The 20,164-nt window shown below is 34.5% G+C and overlaps 1 protein-coding gene across 16 annotated transcripts in view; it reads left to right on the top strand.

Annotated features, from left to right (window-relative positions):
- Positions 1-20,164, top strand: part of LOC135134041 (cAMP-regulated phosphoprotein 21) — a 79,510-nt gene that overhangs the window by 47,575 nt on the left and 11,771 nt on the right. For 2 of the 16 annotated variants that reach the window (XM_064062609.1, XM_064062617.1), the window contains exon 2: positions 7,569-7,639. The exons of 11 other annotated variants lie outside the window; for them this stretch is intronic. The gene's annotated coding sequence lies outside the window, so the exon portion shown is untranslated. Of the gene's footprint in view, positions 1-7,248; positions 7,300-7,568; positions 7,640-18,324; positions 18,470-20,164 lie in introns of those variants that run through there. 3 more of the 16 variants (XM_064062612.1, XM_064062613.1, XM_064062620.1) reach the window with 3 other exon arrangements.

Below are 20,164 nucleotides of genomic sequence, written 5' to 3'. Positions count from 1 at the left end.
GTTTTTTAATATAACATACGTCTCTTAAAATTTTCCTTCTCTCATGTTCGGTTTTTGGACAATTTTGCTTGAAGAAAGAATCTCGTTGACAGTGTGTTTGGGTGTTTAACAATTCTGCAATATTCCGTTATTCAGTAATATACAGTTGTTCCAAAATTTACTAATTCCAAATTAAAAATTTACAAGACAAAGTAACCTTGGATAAAACACTCGATACAATGGTACAGATGGTAAACTTCATATATAGGTGCATTCGTATATTAAGGTTTTGCTGTTAGCTGAGTTAGAAGACCTACCATTTCTCTTAAACATTAAAGGCATTAGTAAGACTAGGTGGTTTAGAGCAATTTAGTGCTAGAAGCAACAACCTCCACGTTTTTTGGAAATTATTTGCATAAAATTGTATTCCAAAGGGACAGAATACTAGAAGCATTTTTAGAAACGTTGCCCACAGTTACCCTTTACTATAATTAAATGCCCCTAAGGTCAGAATAACATAGTGTAGAGCCAAATTTTACAGGTAAACATTGAAGTTTAGTAAATCGGAATCAGTGGTTTGCCTCGACAAACACGTTCATTTTTGATTGTACGACACCACCCACACCTACGAATTTGTAACTGGCAGCAACCAATGCCAGCAAATTAAGAATGAAATGTGAAGCGTAATGCATTAAATAATTCGTTAAGTTTGATTGGATTGCATACTTTTACTAGGAGTTCTGGAAGTTGCATTTCACGCCAGGAATTCTATTAAAAGTTCTAGGATAAAACACAGCTCAAGAGAGGTGCAGGCTTCGTGATTTAAATGCAAAAGCTGGTGAAGTGCAGCGTCTATTGGTTAATCAAGGATAATTGAACGTCGAGGAAAGCTTTATTTTGTGTGTCATGTCATTGATCTAAAACAGAAATAGCAACGGTCACAGATTGACGCCTTGCAGAGTCGTGGATTATATTCACTTATTTATGAAACCTTAATTTCATTACAAGTTATAGTCGACCAATTCTTGTTGTTAGTTGACCAGTGACAAGAATTTTTTGACTTACTATCTAAGAACTAAGAAAGTAGAAATTTAACTCGTTAGAAATCAGGGTTGTATTGATACGAGAAAAAATTATGTGCTAAAAATAAAATGAAGGGTCTCTTGTGCGTAGGCTGAAATTAATCTCACAATAGGTCAGGTTTAGCCGGAAGATGACTTTCTTTAATATCCTCGGAGCCGAGACACCACGAAATCGTCGCTTTTTATTTTGCCATTCCTATCGTTGTTATTTTTCTCATCCGTCACCTACCAATAAATCACGCTGACCAAAATAAAATCGCCTTCACCCTTCCCTGCTATTTACGCAAAAAGACATATTAAAACGCCATCAATCCGTAATTTATGATTTCCGACACGCCCCATTCATCACTTTCTTAGCGGAATCGCCACGACCTTTCCCCGGTATAGGGAAATCTATGAATGAGCGAGGCCGTGAAAGAAAGTGATATTTATCGATGAGAAGGAGCCGGTCGGGGGTGTCTGCAGGCGCCTGTTTCATCCCGAAAGGTCAGAGGTAATCGCGTGGGCAAAATATCGTGTGCCACGGTAGCGGCGTTTTCACCCCCGTGCGATCTCGCCATCAGAAATTTCTAGAAAAAACAACACCATCCACTGAAAATTTATATAAGTCAAAGGTTAGGTAAGGTGATGTAATCGCCAAGTTTTTCCGCCGTTTGTCGCACAAAAGGCAAATATCGATTCGACACACAATTTCGCATGGGGATGGAACCCTATTCGAAGTTCTGGCTGTGTAGTGGTGAGAAATTGGTTTGTTCTAGTGGAATGTGAGGGGCTGGGGAGGAAGTTTGCGATAACTTTGTGATTACTTCATGGGCGATCTGAAGCTAGGGTGAGGATTTTTGGCGTGTGCGTATGTTTTTCTATTTTTTTTTTTTTTTTGGAGTTGTGGGGGAGTTTCTTGTGTAGGTGTTATATGCAAAGTACAAACGGCGCTTCTTTCGTTTGATTATGGTTTTTGTCTTGCGTAGGAGGTTTGAACAAATAAAATAAGATTTTTTTTATTATGTCGGATTTCATTATGGTAAGATTCTAATATATTTAGTCAGCATAGAACATCCATTAAAACGTATGTATATTTCATCTCCTCGGAAAGGTTGACAACTTTATTTTAAGAGGTTATTTAGTAACATTGTTTAATGTTGATACTGCAGAGATATGATCGTTTTCTCTACTTTTACAAATGTTTCCAAAGTGGAATAAGAAATATTTGCAGAATGAAAATATAATATTCTTCTTACACAATATGCGAAATAAATTTTTCATTTTGACTGGAATAACCTATTTGTTTTGCCCTAATGTATGCTTCGGTTCATGTTTATTTGGCAACATATAGATTTCATATGGAACGTATTTTATATGACAAATTTGGCAACGATGTTCCCGATTTTGTGATCGCAAGATTTTCATAAAATATCCCCCACATGTAAAGATGTTCAAATTTTATTTATATTTGTTATTTTTTTTAATTACGTTATTTTTTCCAGAGTAAATCGTTATATTTCGCATCTTATTCGAGATTCATTAAAAATTTTGTTTTATTCGTTCATAGTAATGACTAAGTACTGTCGACATTAACACTGAAGTTTATTCCGTTAATACATGTATTATTTTTTTTAACAAATAATCGTAATCTCCAGTGTTTGCAATACAATTTAATTTCTCTTGTTCTAAAATTCTGAGGTATTCAAACCTACGTTTGGCTTCAACTTCTTGTTGGCATCTATTTTTTTATGCTCGAGTTTCTTTCAATTTTCTGGACGTTACATATTTGTGTTCTTTTTCACTTTTATCGGATTTTTTTTATGTTGTAGTTTTTTTACTTTCGTTTGATTTTACTACATTATTTACTATTTATTTGTTCTTATTTGACTGTCTACCAAGTTGTGTATTAAACCATATATTTCTGTATCAAGCTATTATTTCGTTATTGACATTGTAGAATTTGTATGATTTTCTTTCTCTTTAAAAACCAACGGATATTATTTTTTCTTTTGATGTGCCAAAACATAAAGCATTCATTAATATATAATTATCTAAAAAAATTTTTTTTTGTAAACGTTCCATGATTTCACTCGTTTTGCTGCTTGTATGTGTAGAATTTGATCGAAAAGAATAAACCCATTGCGTTCATTATCCATAAAAGTAACTCCGCCCTAAATTTCAAAGTAGATTTTCAGTACACTATGGATATAAAAGATTCTCATCCACATCTTCGTGATAATTGAGTTTCTCCTCCTTGATATCCTTCGCTCATAATAACGAGGATCCAGGAATCCATTTCCGGAACCCGTACGAAGAATGTATAATGCTTCTCTTTTCTCTCGTTGAAAGCATAGTTAGTTTACTGTGGTCCGAATTTCTCTCCAACATACAACTTTTTTTTTTCATGAAGTCGTAAGTCAACTTAAAATCTATGGGTAGTACATGCAAACTTAAATTTTACTCGTGCACACTGTGCCCAGAATTCATGAAAAGCTGGAAACATTTTTTTGTGTTTATAACGTTTTCGCATTTATGTATCCCAAAGGAAAATTGTCATTATTTAAACATACTTTATCATCCGTGATTCTTCCTTCCATTTCCGATGTTAACGATCAATTCAGTCACGATAACTTGGGCGTGATCACTGTACCTAATAAAATAAGGGACCTTTACCAATTTGTTTCACAATTCATTTCTCTACCAAGAGCACGAACTTACCCTATCCCAGCGAACACAAAGGTTAAACATTTTCGGCGAAATGAAATCCAGGTATCGTTAAAATGCAGCAGTAACCGCACTCCGGCACGTGCCACCTTTAAGGTCATACATAACCTGTGGAGTACAGCCACGAACATGCAAACTCTCCAGCAATAAATAAGTTTCCACCTTCACTCCATTACGATTTCCCCCTATTCACCATTCCGACTAAAAATACACACAATCCCGCGTTTTACCACCGAAAGAAAAACACTGCCGGCATATAATAAAATTTCACGAGTAGGTAATTTCCTAAATTCATTTTCCTTTCCAACCAAACGTTGATGACAACTCCTCTTCCCTTCCGAATCTATTACTTCCTCCCTCATAACTCGTACCCTCCAGTCCGCATCGCTCATCCCTGCTCGTTTATCATATCTCCAACCCCCGAGGTCATCGCGTCCTCGGAATCCAACATCGACCCTCAGGTCGGCGGCGGCGGCGGTGGCGGCGTCCTTGCGAATAATCGCAGCTGCCCTTGTCGGTGCCGACTTTTTATCGAATCGTGGGCACGTGACCTAGTGCCTGAATCTTCGGGGGTGCACAGTGGCGGCGGGGTGGGCAGCGATTTTTAGTCTGTTATTATTATTATTATTATTATTAAGACAGAAAATTGGTAAAGATAGTGGGTAAGATGTTGACATTGGTTAATTAATGTTATCTTCCAAGTTTTACGTTATAAAGTAGAATGATAAAGAATAATTCGTCGCAAAAATAAGTAATTATTACCTTTTCTTACATCTTAATCAGAGTACTGACGATAGCAAAACCAATTAAAGTTGTTGATTTCTTTTATCTATCCCTTATCGCAGTTATTTTCTCATGGTTACTGTTCCCAAAATTCATTGTGAGGTTCTATTTAATTAATGTTTGCCAGATTACCATTACTTAAATAAAAAATATCGATATTTTGTAATTAGCTACCAGTTATAAATAAATTAATACTTGGTATGTGGTACTTCGTAATTTGCATTTATCGTTATTTCTGTGGTCCAAAACTATGGAATAACTACTTTGACTTGCTAACCGAACGTCGTCTGTTCATCTCCTCTAAGTATTCATGATGTCACGTAAAGGATGGACAATCTTACCATTGTTAATCATCAAATTATGAACTTTCAAAAAAACTGCTTGGTATATGTATAAATGTAGATCTAAGACTTGGGCCGGAATCCGCACCTGGACCCTCTTCGTTTTCTTTTTACATAAATGACATTCTACAACGAATTTTTGGTGAAAGTCGGTGACGAGCCGCCGCTGCCGTTGGTGGATCCCCGGATAATAGCCTCCGTGACTCCGGTCCGTTTTTTACGCGCGCATTACGGACGTACGTCGGTAGGGGGCGTCGGGCCGCGACACGCGCGTTTTCTTTTGTTTATGGAAGGTCGGTGATTGTAAAACCGTGAAAGTTTTATCGTCTAAATATTTTTACGTGGCGTTCGCGTGTTCCTGGGATCTTTAATGAATCACGATTATAATTAAACGTGCGAAAAGCGTCGGTTTGATGGTTTGTTTAATCATTACAGCACCGCGATAAAGTGGCTAAAAATAAGGCCCGAAAGAGGTTACGGATGGTTGGAAAGGGAACGGCGAAAGTGAAGAACGGGGAGAGGGAGCGACGTGCTTTATTAAAAAACGCTGGAAATCCTGTAAATTCGTAGCGATTTTTTAATGCGTTCTTGACCTGTAAACCAATCGGTTAAATTACGAGCCGAGTGCTGAGAAGGGAGTGAAAAGAACTGTCATTGCGTTTTCGTTGAGGAAAGTTTCCGGGGTCGAGGGACTGGAATGGGCGCCAATTCGGACCTTCTGGTACCGATTGATATAGTATGATGTACATTAAACAAAAAAAAAAAAAAACACATAATTACCAACAGCTGTTAAAATTATCGAAAAGTTCGTAAAAATAAGGATTGTCGCCAATCTAGATTCTGTATACTTTATTATTTTATAATACTAACAAAACTTGTAATTTAAAAAATTCTGAGGATCTTGTTGATTGAGTGCTGGAGTGTTAAAGAACTAAGAGAATATTAATGTTATCTCCAAACAATATTCTTTATAATTGAGTGAAGACTATTAAGAACACCAAACAATCCGGTGTTTCTTTTTGAGAAAAACGCAAACAAAGCGCCACAAAACAAAAGAAAAGTCCTCAACACAATCAAACTCTCCTTCTACTCATTCAAACTAATTACCTCGGCTATCACGAGATCAAACAGACTTCCCAGCTTTTTTCCATCCCCTAACTCATAAGTAAATGGTAGTTACCCCAACCTTGAGCCCATTTTTCGATCAATAAGACATTATATTCGTGACACCTCGCAAAGAACTCGTGATTTATTACCGCGTCTCTTCATTGGAACAAATTAAAAAATTTCAACTGCCTGCGTCTCGCGTCGCAGAAAAACGCTATCCGACGCTGAGACAATAAATTTAATGGAACTAACCTGGATAACACGACCCTACCATTATGGAGCGTTTATTTAGGGAAGAGGGTTTCTAGTTTGCGCCCTTGAAATCAATCAACGTGCCACTTGCGATTTCGAGTCGGCAGTTCGCGATGGTGTGAGCATTATTCACTGCTATCACGCGATCCTCCCTTATTACCTTTCAAATCAGACTTTACATTATTATCTGCAATAATTACTCTACCTTATCGCCACGCCAAAGGAACTATCGAACCGTTTTTTTCCGCCGCTTTGACGTAGGTTTTCGCAGATTGGATAGATGCTAATCTTTATTTGCTGTAATGGGTGTTAACAAATATGAGGGGTTTTTAATGAAAAATCGATGGCGTCAAGGTTTTTGGGGGTGGCGGGGTGGAGCGATGGTATTTGCCCAGCGGAGACACAGAACAAATTGGAAAAAAATCGGGGGCGTTCATTACGTGCCATCAATATACGTTCCCTGTGTTAAAAGTTCAGAGTTCCAAGTGTATTTTAATTTTTTTGTACAGTTAGGAAAACAATTCTTTGTTTCAGTTTGACAAGATTTTTTTTCAAATTCCGCTGAATTACAGGTGATTCAGTGTAGTTTTCGCATGCAATTATGTATTTTCGGAACTACCAACACAACTATCATTTAAAGCACACTAAAGTAAATCCTGTACTAATATGCTCGGTGGTTTCCGGAGGGAGAATAACATTTTTTCTCTGATAGAATGATAGGTAGAGGGTTTAAATGCTTGTCAAAATATTTTTAATAGCTTCCATTTTTTAATTTAAATTTATTTTGTTATTAATGCAATTACCGAACAAAGCTGATTTGTCTATAAATCTGAGTTGATGATAGCACGTAATCTCATCTTTTGTGACGTTTGATAAGAAACGTATGCTCTACCTCGTCACTCTCAACTCGTTAATATTTATGTACTTTTATCTCTTATCATGATGACATCTTCATGTGAAAATGTGATTGTTGTTGTTAATTGTAAAGTATAAAGTAGAGTGTGCTTTAATTAAAAATATGGTTGTAATGTAACACTTTGATGGGATAAGTAAGTAGCTTTGGGTGATATTTTTGTATTTTTTTTTTTTCTATTTTATGAGTTGCACATCCAATTGTGGTCGTGTTATAAATTTCCATATTGCATATACCGTAATACATATATTAATTATTTTTGAAGTTATTACTAGAACATATTATTTAAACACTGCAGTTTGTTCCGTTTTAAGATAATAAGATTTTTTTATTCACCTTTTCTTTGTTGTCTGTATATAGGTGTTTCATTATTTTTGCTGTAACAATTTTTTCTTTTGTTTTCAGGTAACCTATATTGCTTCTACGAACCGCCGGCCTTCAGTTTTGGCAGAAAACAGCCTTTCTTCTAATTCATGGTTCGTGTCCAATTTTTATCTCTTCCTAAAGTAACTGATTACAATTATCTGGTGATCTCCTATTTTGATACATTTTCCTAAATAATAAATACTTCCGTAATTAATTATTTATCACAAAATAGACGTTGATAGATAAGCAGGTTTGCTTATAAAAAAATGTCTGTAGTAGCGCATTTAGACATGTTTTGTACACTGTAAATATTCGTTGAATTTTGCAAAAAAATTTGGAAAGTTTGAGTCACATACCTTTGCACATAAAATTGAGAACGTATATATTTAGTAGAGATAACGCACACTAAACGTCTGTTTTTTCGTTTTTTTCGATATTAAATGCGGTGAAAATGGCAGATCAAATAATATATTTTTTCTACTTTGCGTTAACAATGACCTCATTATTAAACTGAAACCAGTTTAATAATGGGATCAATTGTTAAACTGTATTTCAGGTGGCGTGCAAGAAGTGGGGCCCCCTTCTTCCATTTTTTGAGGCAAACTTAGGTTAGATTGTTAGTGTTCGGTGGTTAGATGTCAAACTTTGACATTGTGAAGTTAGCCACAACGCTACAACTAACCTTTCGAATTAAAAGGCCCTAAATTATAACCTTGAATTTTTATTAATTTTTTGTTTCCGATCAGATGCAAAGTAGAAAAAATAGTATATTATACTTGTTTAATAAGACGCATTGTGGCACTTATTCCTTTGAAGCACTCCTCGCTGCGCTCGTCGTGCCCCAAACCCATGCGTGCCACAATAAGACGTCTTATTAAACTAGTATAATAATATACTATTCCAGCGTCTAGATCAGTAACATAATTAATTTAAAAATGTGCAAACTTTTTTCGTTTTGGTACCTTTTTTGTTTGCAGTTTCAACTTCTAGAATAATCAAAAGCATACAATTACAAAACATGTGCTATGTTTGCTACCCAATTTTATTCATTATGGTTTGCTTTAATTAACAAACAACAAGCGAAATCACAAAAGTCTTTGATCTTTGACTTTGGTTATAACCGCTTTGTGATCTATTTTTCGTATATGTTTTTACTAAAGCGTCACAGGTCTGCAATAAAGTACAGTAAAGAAACAACATACAAAAAAACTGTTGCTAGATTTTTGAAAGGTTTGTTGCAACAAATAGACAATTCGTAATTAAGTCAAGTCCGTTGTATTTTTGATTAAAATAAAAAATAAAAGCTGGTTCTTAGCTTGGAGGTTTCGATTTTTTTTTTTTTTTCTAAAAAGAAAATTCATCATATTTTGGAAACCGTGAGCTCAAAATATTGAAACAATTGCGGTAGTTGTGATCATGTATTAATAATTAACTTAATTTTCACCGAGTTGTGTTTATTAGTACAGAAAATAAATAAGGTAAGACTTGATATATGTTCTTATTATTTCTTAATGCCGAGTAATCAAAAAACATCCACCATATTCCTAACATACCTACATATAAAATTTGACAACGATCATTCGGGTAGTTTCGCAAATTATCCGGACAGACCCTATTACAATAATTCCCTAGCTTACGTTGGGGAAATAAGGAGCTAAAAACTCATTTTGGGAGATCCCAGCATGAGACCGTCGAAGTAGTGTTTAACTGTTTAATAAAAAGGTATAAAATTAAAACAAAACACCAAAAGTCCGAGATTTTTTCAAATTCTTTTAAAAATGAACCGTCGGAGTTCCACAGATTCGTTCATGTTCTTTTAGATATCCGCAGGATTCTTTTAAGCTCTTTCAACAACCAACATCTTAAAATTTTTCACCTTTTATGATTTCAATACACTGATTTAAACCTATTGGCTTGTTCTAACATTGTTAGCTGTAGTAAATTAGGTAATGTTCGTTTTCTTATGGAAAAGTGTTAGCCAACATTTATTTCTATATCGATGTGTATGCCCGGATTAAGTTAACAGAGGAAAACAATTTGATTTATGAAAAGATTTCAAACGAATAAAAATTGTTGGTTCGCTTAATGTAACTAATTCTTCAATTAAAACTACTACGTTTAAATAAACAAGTTTTTTAAATTAATTCATCAAGGTAAAAATTTATTCCATTTAAAGAACCTGCATTATTTAAAACTATTTGTCGATGAAATACTTGTTTTAATTCAAGCAAATTTTGTTATTTTTTTTCTCTTTTTTGTATAAAATAAGAAACAAAAAATCCTCTTGTAAACTCAGTCAATGTACTGTATATACATATTGTGTCGAAATAAACCCATACGCCGCCCCGGTACGTCGCCTATGGGTTCTCTAGAATGTGCGGAGATGACGGGGGACTCATCGTCGCTGACGCAGCCGAGCGGCGTTCGAAAAGCCTGGAAGCGGAAGTCGCGTTGGGTATTCGAGAAGGACCTCGATCGCAGAAGTATGGGTTTAAATAGAGGCCACCTTTGGGAACGAAGATTATTATTCAATCAATCGAGTCCACGAGAGTACAGTCAAGTTGCGCCGGAATTATTTTGTACATAATCGCTGTGTAATAATCAGTCATGTAATTCGAGTTATTAAGAAATAAATTGTTGAGTTTTACCCACGTCGATCTTATTCACCGATCAACGTAACAATATTTTTAAGCATTGTTTCAAAAATTGGGATGTGACCAACCAAAATTTCTCCCAACATTATAAAGTACAATACAAGCAACTGTTTTCATTAAAACTACTGTCTAAATAAAAGAGCCGCTAAATTCACTCAAAATTCGAAAATTTTCAGGACTGTTATCAAGTAGAGAGCAAGTAAATACCAAAATCTTGCATTTGCTATTAAAAATTGGTGTAAGATATTAGAACGAACTTCCTTCGTCCCTAGAATGCACCTCAATAAATCTAGCTCCTTTTGATGATCAGACAAATTTATGTTTTACCATCTACATGATATTCCTAAAATTATCAAATTTTGTAGTCGGTCCAGTACTTTCAAAGATTATCTGTCTAATAAATATCGACACAGAAAACAGGTAGACAGACAGACGACAAACAGACGCCAGATAGTCTGACGGAAACGAGAAACTCCATTTTTCATACTTTAGGAATCATTGAACCTCGAGAACACATTAAATTAACTGTTCCCCTATTACGATATTAGAATTAAAACTACGGCGTTTAGCATTTACAAAATACGGTATTCAAATTTTATAAAGTACCCGTACAGAATGTATAAATGATTCTAAGGGCGTAATTGCCCATGGATTTCAAAAAATCCCGCTTGGCTGAAATCATGCCTCATTATTACAGTTCTCACCTGTCATTAATGTCATTTGTAACCTGTCATTTAAAGTCATCATTTTTATTGTTCTAACGTTTTTCAAGTGTGAATTAAAGTAAATCTCGTTTTCTAAGCTCAAAACAACAAAACAGTCGTTTTATTGTTTGGAATTTAATCAACGCGAACACCAAGACTTTTGATTTTGAACTCTTGACAAAGGGAAATCTCATAGAAAACCTTCAGTGTCTGAGGAAGTTGTTGATGATTTGAGACGACTTGAGCAGAATCCGCAAGCATCTTTGACAAGATTATCTCAGAAGTCAGGAGTTCCTATTGTCATATGAAATTGAACAATGAGTCCAAAGCATTAACGAAAGGATGTTACAGAACGTTTTTGAAATTAAAAGGAGAATCAACATGTCCCTTGAACAAAATGGTGAACATCTTCAACATTTGCTGTGATGTTTAACCACAATAAATTTGTTTCTTTTTATTGTAATGAATTAGTTTTATTTTTTACCAAGATTGAAACATTTAGGAAAGTCCACATAAAATCATAAACGGCACGCTTCCATGACCTACTTTGACTCTATAATCATTTATAGAAACCCTGTACAAAGTAAGTCGTGTGTCTTGTGGAGTACGGCGTTGATCGTTCATAGAGTACTGCCTTCGTCGTTTATAAAGTTCGAGGTTCAAAAGGAGCATGAGACGTCCAGAAAAGTCGCCGGATGGACCCTATACTTCCCGAGTCAGATTATTGCCGAACTAATAAATAACTTCGTGTGTATGTGATTGTTTGTTGAATTTTGTCATGCGTGTCTTGAGTGACGAACATTCGGATATTCAAAATACCCCACCAAAAATAACAGAAAAAGCAACAAATGTTTCATTGAATTTATTACCAACGATTTCTCGAGAAAAGTGTTGAAGTGCCTACGATTAACTATAATTCAAAATGGGTTGTATGATAGTTAATAAAATTATTATTGTAAAGTTGTAAATTTAAATTTGGTTAGAAAAAAGTGTGATAATGATGATAACTGAAAATGTACCAGAGACCAATGAAAAATCCGCTATTATTTTTTTTTACTCGTGAGAAATTACCTCTTTCACACCAGTAATACCATATACTCGTTCCGAGACCCGTACAACGTGAACAATGAAGTTTCTAATACATATTTAATATAATTTAACCTAAAAAATGTCGAATAAAGAGTAAAAGTAACAAAATCGTGTACGTAATAGTGTTTTAAGTATTTTTCGTATACATGGATAGGTTTATGACATAAAGATTACCAAAATTTAAATTTTAAATTTTTCATAGTACGCAAAGAATGTGTCACTAAAATAAGTAAATGTCCACAGCAATAAATTACTTGAAATGTTTGCTTTAAAAAGATCTTTTATTTTTGTAAATGTCTGAATATTCAACAAGTTACGAATTTTTTTACATGCTGATATTTAACTTTAATTCTATTAGTTTTTGAAGAATTTTTCGAATATTCGATTATATGCAGCTGTTTTTTGGTAAAATCATAACGAAGTCTGGGATAACAAATTTTATAGTGCTTTTGTCATAGACCAGTCTATCCCCTAGCAGTTTTTAGAGCGTCTGAAAGCTTGTTAGTAATTGGTAGGTGGAGCATTTGAACTTTAACGTATTTTTAGTGCAGCGAGTCCAGATGAAAATTGGATCGATATTTATTAAAAAATGATAAATGTCAGCCATGTCAAAACATTTTTAACCCATACATATTTAAATTTTGCGCCACATTTATAAACGTTGAACGATGTTTTTCATAAACGCTGTACATTTTTTCGTTCGATTAGTTAATTAGTGTTTGTGTATCGATTCCTTCTTTAATTCTTTCATTTTTTTCTGTTTTTTACAACTACTATTTTTTACTGGTCCCAAAATTACGCATTTGAACTGTGTATATTTAAATTACATGCAAAGTACGCGGTTTTTTACGTACACAATATAACAGAAATATCACCACCGTTATGTTTGGTTTTTACCGTCGTTACGTAATCCTTTCACTACATAATATAACTTCACCAACTATTTCAAGTCATGAATCATTTGCTACTGGATTTTCTCATCCGTTCCTGTGCAACGTAACATAGATGTATTTGTTACGTTACATTTTTCGTCCAAGTTACATAACTCTGCCGTAACATACAAACCTGTTCTTTTTCTTTAAACTCAAGATCAAAATTCATTCGTTATTTCAGGCCAATCACAGGTACTAGGCTAACACCACCGCTGAAACCTTGCCATCTTTTTTGATTTATTTTTTCTGGTGCATCGTGAACCGCGACACGTGTCGAAGTATTTTCGTCCGTGATGGCTCTCCCACACGTCCGAAAACGCCAAACTTTTACCGATCGCCCCGAAAAACCTTCGTCCATTATTCATCGTTCCTCTCCGATGAAACATTCATCGAAAAGTGACACTTCTGGCGGTATTTAAAGCAGTTGCGTCACCGTTTACGTAACGTCGCGTGCCCCAAACCAGGACTCCCTATCGTCCTGCAGCGAATTTCTCCGAAACGAACAATCCAAATTCCGCAATTCCCATTTTTACAAAATCTTAATTCGTGTTTGGCGTGCTAGGTACATGCATGCATCCGAAATGATTCATTCGGGAGTATCGATCTCGTAAATCGTTACCGTGAACTTGACAGTTGAAATACATAATGAATGCCACATTCCTGGTAAATTGCCGCCTTTCCACCTTAATAAACTCTTGTAATGTGGGCGGCTTTTTTACTACCGGATAGTAACGTCGATAAATAGTATTGGGTAAACAATCAGGTGATTCACGTTTCGCCCCTGAGCGCGTTCTTAGAACGGAATTGTGTTAGGAGATTTTTTCCTTGATAATGATGTTTTACTGTAATATTATGGTAATGTATTCGGTTATGTCATGTTTTTCTAGACGGACGATCGAATCATACATTCCGGATTTTGTGTACTTGGCAAGGACTACATCAATTAGCTCAAATTAAATTTATTGCTTGATTTCGTCGCGGGTTTGAGCCTCACAAATTGTCTTGTTTGTATTTGCATATTAAATGTTTGTGTTGTTGGTCGGTGTTCCGCAAGGAGGGCGCGAGGGCCCGTACTTTTCGTGAAATATATAAAAGATTTGCTTCAAAGTCAAACGATAAATAAATAATATAAATAATAATATAATAAATGAGTGGGTGAATGTTTGCAGATAACGCAGATTACTCACTGTCAGTAACAGTAAGTGTTTTTAATTTGTTTCGAAATCAATTCCTACCGATACGGTGCGCATCAATGTAACTGATATTTTTCATTTAGATTAATATTTAATTAACGTCACAATTGGATCCACGTACATTTTGTGATTTTAATATTACAATTTGCAATGAATATTGGAATTTTTTGTCTGTATAGTAACAAAACGTCGAAAACGCTGAAGATACCTAAAATTGGCTTATTTAATTTAAATAATTTCATGTTTTCTCGACATTCCATAGCTCATAGAATGTGTAAAAGTAGACCCCCCCGTTTTCAGCTTCTCTGGTATCTTTGTTATCGTGAACATGATAAATTGATAACATTCATCTCTTCTAAGAATTTGAAATTTATAGTGTGTAAGTTTGTTTTAGAATCAATGAAACGAAGTTTCTTGAAGTTAATGACGTCACTGCTAAAATATATTAAATACAACTTCAAAGTTCAAAGTTTTTTGGACTTGAACAATATATATTTTCATACTGTACGTATCAAAATTGATATATTTATCTCCCCTAAACTGTTGATTACGTCATTCGAAAATATCATTAAGAGATTTTTTTCTTAACGCATGCAACAAATGCTGTTTTTTTAATTTCATTTTAAAAAAATGTTTTCAAGTTGTTATGATGTTTTGATAACTGGAATCTTAGAATCTTAAAAACACGCACCTCAAACGACGAAGTTTGGAGTTTCACTCGATTACTAATCAGATACTTTTTTGCTGAAGAAATACGTGTGTGAAATAGAGGTAACAACGAAAATACTTGAGAGAGCCAAAAAATTCAGAAAATTATACCTATATAGCTGATGGCGAAAATGTTTGTAAAGAAATAAATAAAATTTAAAAATTTGAATATTTTAAAATGTATTGTTAATGATAAACATTCAAATTTTCTTTTGCTTAATATTTACGATAATGTTAAAGCGGTGCGTTAGATTAGAACTACCATATAAATGGCATTCGCTTCGTCGTAGAAATATGTTATAAATGAGAAAGTTCCAAATCGATTGTGAAGAGAATCAAGACTACGGACGAAAACAAACAATTGTGCAAAGCGGATTAAGTGGAGGTTTAACTTGCTTTAAAATGAATAAAAATACGAAAACATTTATTGTTGCCACAGTTTGCAGGTTGGTGATTAAATAATTTGGAAGAATTTGTGGTTTCACAAGATGGCAGTATGGCAGTGCAAACTTTTGAATTTCTCAAGACACATAGGTAGTGGATATTTTTTTGGCAAGCAATGTTTCATTATCAAATCTTGGTTATTTTCGCAAGTGGTCCATATTATTGACATACAAAATTAGATTAGCTCAGTCTATTTTATTATTTTATCAGCGAAATTTATTAGAACGAGTTCGCCGCTATAAAAATTAAATTCTTCGGATAAGAAGGAAACTGCAAATTTTCTGGCAATTATACTTTTTTTATTAAATTAACCTTATTTTTAATTTTTTGTTGGACGTTTTATCATTTTTTGAGCGCAGTAACTTGAAATATGTTTATATTAATTTTTTCGAATAAATACACCTTTGTAAAGATTGTCGCAACTATGTTACTATAGGTAAACTGATTATTTTTGGACGGAAAAACGATCATTCAAACTAAGCTTTTGTAGGCTATCAAGTGTGAAAAAGTTTTATTTCATTTGTCATATACCTCATAATCATAATGGAATTGGAATTTTTTAAGAATCTGTGTAACGAGCCTAGGCAGTACTTGCTAAACAAGTTTTCAGCTTAAAAATGAATGGACAATTTTGATTACATGAAAAGTTAATCAGAAATGTGACGATTGAAAGAATTATATTTAAAATGAAGAATATAACAACAAAAAAGATATTTGGAAGACTATTTTATTTTTTTATTTTGAAAAATCGTGATACTCTCGTAGGAAACAAATTATGTGATAAAGAATTTCCTAAATAAAATACATACATATATACTGTCATTCCTGAAAAAAAAGAGCATCATAAGTTGTTCCTTCAAATACGATAACACCTCAAAGTCTTGTTCTGGTTAAGGACCCTTCACTCAAAAATTCCTTCATGGATTTGCAATTAATTGCATAGTTTCCAAACTCTGTTCAATTTATCTCTCCCCGGATACCTCACCTGGAAAACTACCTCTAATTTAATTAGTAACCGAGCTTCGTGATAAGTGCTCTGTAACGCAACGATTAACAGAAACATAAAACATTCCACATCAAACTAAACAGCTCTATAAGCAAGGCGATATTCATAGCTTCTATAGAATTATCTGAAATACCTGCATCTTATTATTATTAAACTGTACGTTTACTAATAATAATACGTGAATAACGTTTTTTATCGTGGGGTTTATGTTAATGAACCCACTTGTATTTTTTCAGTGACGTAAAATCGTGCAGCTGATTTTTCTTTAATTGATTGTTATTGCCAACAAAAATTTGATAGGATGTGGATGTGTGCCAAAATCGTATTAAAGTGGGTTTGCTGTATTTAAACTAATTTATGACGGTGAAAGATGTATGATCCGTAGCAATTGCAGCAACGAGAGGCAACTATATCACGAATGAAAAATATTCGTTTCTTACGTACGTGCTCGATAGGGTCGATTTTTTAATATGTATAATGAATTGTAGTTGTGCATGTTAAACAAATTGCCCTGCGTAGGTACGTATTAAAAACGCAACATTGTGGTGACGCCGTTTGTGGTAGGTTTCTGTTGCCCTTCTCTGTTAAACTTATAGGTATGTAATTTCCAAAGAGGCGAGAGAAACGTTATTTTGAGAAGAAAACAGACGTGAACACCACAAAATTTGAAGATCCGATAGAATCTCGCATAATCTTCGAAATTACATAGTTCAAACATAAAAAATTACAATTCAATAACACGACACTAAACTTTGGGAAGATTATGTCTATAAATTCAACAACTCAGCTTTTTCAAAGACACTGATAAATGATAATACAAATGAATCGGCGAAGTGATGCCTCGCGGTGCGGACAAATCACCCAAAAGATAAGGCACGTATAAACCAAGGGAACGACAAAACGATTCCAACAATCCTGACAAGGTAGACAGGGAAATTAATAACATAGGTATTATGTAAGATTAGTGATCTTGATCACACTAATAACAATATTTAAACATTTTAAAAACAACTTAATAAAAAGAAATGTAACAACAAATGTAAAATTGGTTATTTTAACAAGAAGTACAGATTTTATTTTAAAAAGATTCTTTAAGTGCGGCAGATCGTCTTTCACATCACAATAACTTCCATAATATTCAGATTTTTACTGTTCCTGTGTTTCGACAATTCTAAATTTAGAATACAAGAGTCGTGAAGTCTGCACTTTTATTTGGTACGTTTTAGTGGAATTTTAAAAGAACGGTTTCGTGGTTTTGTATACTAAACATTTTTTTAATTTTTTTTTTCATTTTCTTTTTGTTTAAATGCAATTAATTTGAACGTACAAAAGCGTGTATTTTTTAATCTCTAGATCGGTGACGAAATAGCTAAAATATCTTTCAAAGTAACAAGTAAGTCTGATAAATAATAGATGAGACATTTATCTGCACACTGAAAGAATGCAATCAGGAATAGTTAGTTACACAGTTTCTCCGCCTTCCCTTCACGACTAAAATGTGAGAATGGGTTAAATAGAAACACTCCAGTTCAGAATAACCGGTTACAACTTCCTTCTGAAGTTATTAAGAGATTATGGAATTAGGGGCACATACAAAATTGAGGGAAACTTTAACAGATTAATTAATTACAAGAACGTTACCCACCCGTACATGAAGAGATCTAAACTTTCACTGAAATCGGCAAACACTAAAACACCCCAAAATTTACAGCCCACACCATAAAATTGGAAAAACATCTGAACAAATACGTCTTGCATAAAACTCGAACTTCGGTTATCAAGTCAAGATGTCACTCACTATTCGCATCCCCCACGTTTTACGACGTTGGCCCTCGTGCCGCCGCCCCCGCAGTAAAAAATAATTTTTCCTCTTCTCGCAAAAAAAAAATCTAGTGTCAACCTTCAGGTATCAACCCGTATCTGTTTCCCGGAAAATTCGAGGAAAAATGCACGAAATTCGCCGTCCAAAATCGATAATCGTACAATTAAGGTTATAATCCATTAAACTATTGTTCGCATGCTTGCGATATCAGCGAGTCAAGTTCAGTAGGTCCGGCGAACCTCCGCGAGGCAGGTGGCTTTGCTTGGTTATGTTCCTGCTCTCTTTTGTTTCGGTCACGTGCTCGCTAATCCGATTGTCCCGAGTGCAGTAAGATCGACTGAGTAAACCACATGTGATTTTTTCGCCGAAAATGCTGGATTTTGCCGCAGTGAGTACTTGGTTTACTCGGAAATTCTCTTTGAAAAAGTTTTGTTTAAATAACGAGACGTGTGAGGCGAACTGTCGCGTTTTTGTGAGCGCTTGTTTTTGTTGTTTTTGGTAGTTTGGGGTATAATGTTGACATCAATCATGTAACGTGGCAAAAAAGGATGGTAAAACTTGTCGTAAATTGTTTATTGAATATTAAATTCGGTGCGGGGAGTGTAGAATCAATAAAGGGGCTTAAAAAACTTGCCACTGTTTTTTTCAGGGGTATCCATTATTTATTACTTAAGGTAAAAGTGGCAGAACGGCATGCCGTCACCTAATTACCCCTTTACTTAATAATTTATTGATGGAGGACTTTACAGTAGCACCACTTTTCTACGGGATGCATTATAGATAGATTTGTTTGCTGGTGGCTGTAATTTGTGCGATCGCAAGCGAATATTAATTATTAGTAGTCCGCTTTCGCGGATTAAAGACTTGTTTCGGTGAGTTCGTTATTTATTTTTTACGGTGGTAGTTTTCCTGTTCGAGGAACAAAAAAAGGTGGCCTGACTTTTTCAACTTTCAGACTAACTACCTACGTATTATTTGGAAACCCAAGAATATCGAGCTTTCAGCGTGACATGTGACGGCTTGTTTCTGACAACAAACATCGGGTTTTGGTTGTTCGTAGTATCTCTGCACTTTAATATGCTATTGTAATAAGTTAATAAAGTCCATTAGTTGAATGGCTAATTTTACATTTTCTCGACGTGAATCCCGAAATTATGAAAAAGTGTACGCCCAATTTCCATGTGCCGGTCGTTTGGTGGCGATTTTATTAGAGAGATTGTCCCCAGAACTACTGGACTGTTTGTTGTCAAAATTTACATTTTGTTTTTGAAAGAATTTGGAAAGGCTTTTGGGAATTATGGCGTCTTGTTTATAAAAATATCATCTGATTTATAGGAACTAATAGGAAATCGCATAACAAAAAAATTAAATATATTGCAGGTGCTGCAGGACGAGGGAAGTTTTGTTTATATAACTTTATTTTGTAATTCTGTGTTTTATTGAGATTTCGCAGTAGCTCGTAGAATATGAAAATGCAATTTTAGTTCTCCGTTTTATCTGCAATTTGTCGAAAATTTATCGAATAGATAATCTTTGAAGCTACCAACCGATGAAACTCTGAAACTTTAAGTGTGCCTTAAAATTGTCTTTAATGTAGCAAAACGTACTTAAACGATTCGTTGTCTCGAAACATTGACGACGTCTGAGCGTTTTGTTAAGCAAATCTGATTTGAAATGTGTAACGTGATGTGCATTTTAACCAATGGTATAATAGTCCTGCTTTTAACTTTACGTGTGTTAGTTTTTCTAAACTGGAGTTGTATATTCTTTCTGCTTCGATAGTTCGAATCTGTTTAATTTTATTTTTTCTGGGTGTACGCGAGATTCTGAAAAGTTTGTATTTCTTATGGCCGGTTTCTGGAACGATATTTAACCGACCAGTTAGTTTAACTCTCCGATAAATTAGTAAATGGGTTGCTAGAAACAAATTGTCAGTTTTAACTGAGCCAAAATGCACAGTTAAACTAACGCGGCATGGAGGTCCGTTAAATTTTATCTGACGCATGCGCAGTCACTAATTGTCAAATTGTTGAATGCAAATGGTCGCTGTTTCGTGTTTTGTTTTGATTTTTGATTTCGATTT

This window comes from Zophobas morio, unplaced genomic scaffold (genome assembly GCF_036711695.1).
Source record: "Zophobas morio isolate AGI-343-1 ecotype UQ-CSIRO unplaced genomic scaffold, CSIRO_AGI_Zmor_V1 ptg000023l, whole genome shotgun sequence".
NCBI classification, from domain to species: Eukaryota; Metazoa; Arthropoda; class Insecta; order Coleoptera; family Tenebrionidae; genus Zophobas; species Zophobas morio.
This window is presented reverse-complemented; position numbering and strand designations above follow the sequence as displayed.